At 36.6% G+C, this 273-nt stretch overlaps 1 protein-coding gene and 1 pseudogene across 1 annotated transcript in view; both read right to left on the reverse strand.

Annotated features, from left to right (window-relative positions):
- LOC116674235 (ornithine decarboxylase-like) overlaps positions 1-250 on the reverse strand; it is a 4,935-nt pseudogene extending 4,685 nt beyond the window's left edge.
- Positions 1-273, reverse strand: part of LOC116674034 (gastrula zinc finger protein XlCGF57.1) — a 138,681-nt gene that overhangs the window by 30,170 nt on the left and 108,238 nt on the right. The window lies entirely within an intron of this gene.

The raw sequence follows: 273 nt of genomic DNA on the forward strand, positions 1-273 counted from the left end.
GTGCATGTATAGGTCCTGAGCATGTGTGTGTATTTCAGGCCTGTGTGTGATTACTAACTAAGTGTGTACACAGAGTGTAAATTATAATTTCCCCACTGGAGATTCATAAACAAATTTAAAAAAAATCCACCTTTCTTGCTAGATTTGAGAAAACCCGTGAATATTTTAATTCTTTCAATTTTACCTCTTCAAATTTCTCTTTAAAGTCCCCGATAGCAGAGAATCCTCCACCAATGTCCAAGAGTCTCATCTGGAATCCGAGCAAATTCTGAA

Source organism: Etheostoma spectabile, chromosome 24 (genome assembly GCF_008692095.1).
Source record: "Etheostoma spectabile isolate EspeVRDwgs_2016 chromosome 24, UIUC_Espe_1.0, whole genome shotgun sequence".
Classification (NCBI taxonomy): domain Eukaryota; kingdom Metazoa; phylum Chordata; class Actinopteri; order Perciformes; family Percidae; genus Etheostoma; species Etheostoma spectabile.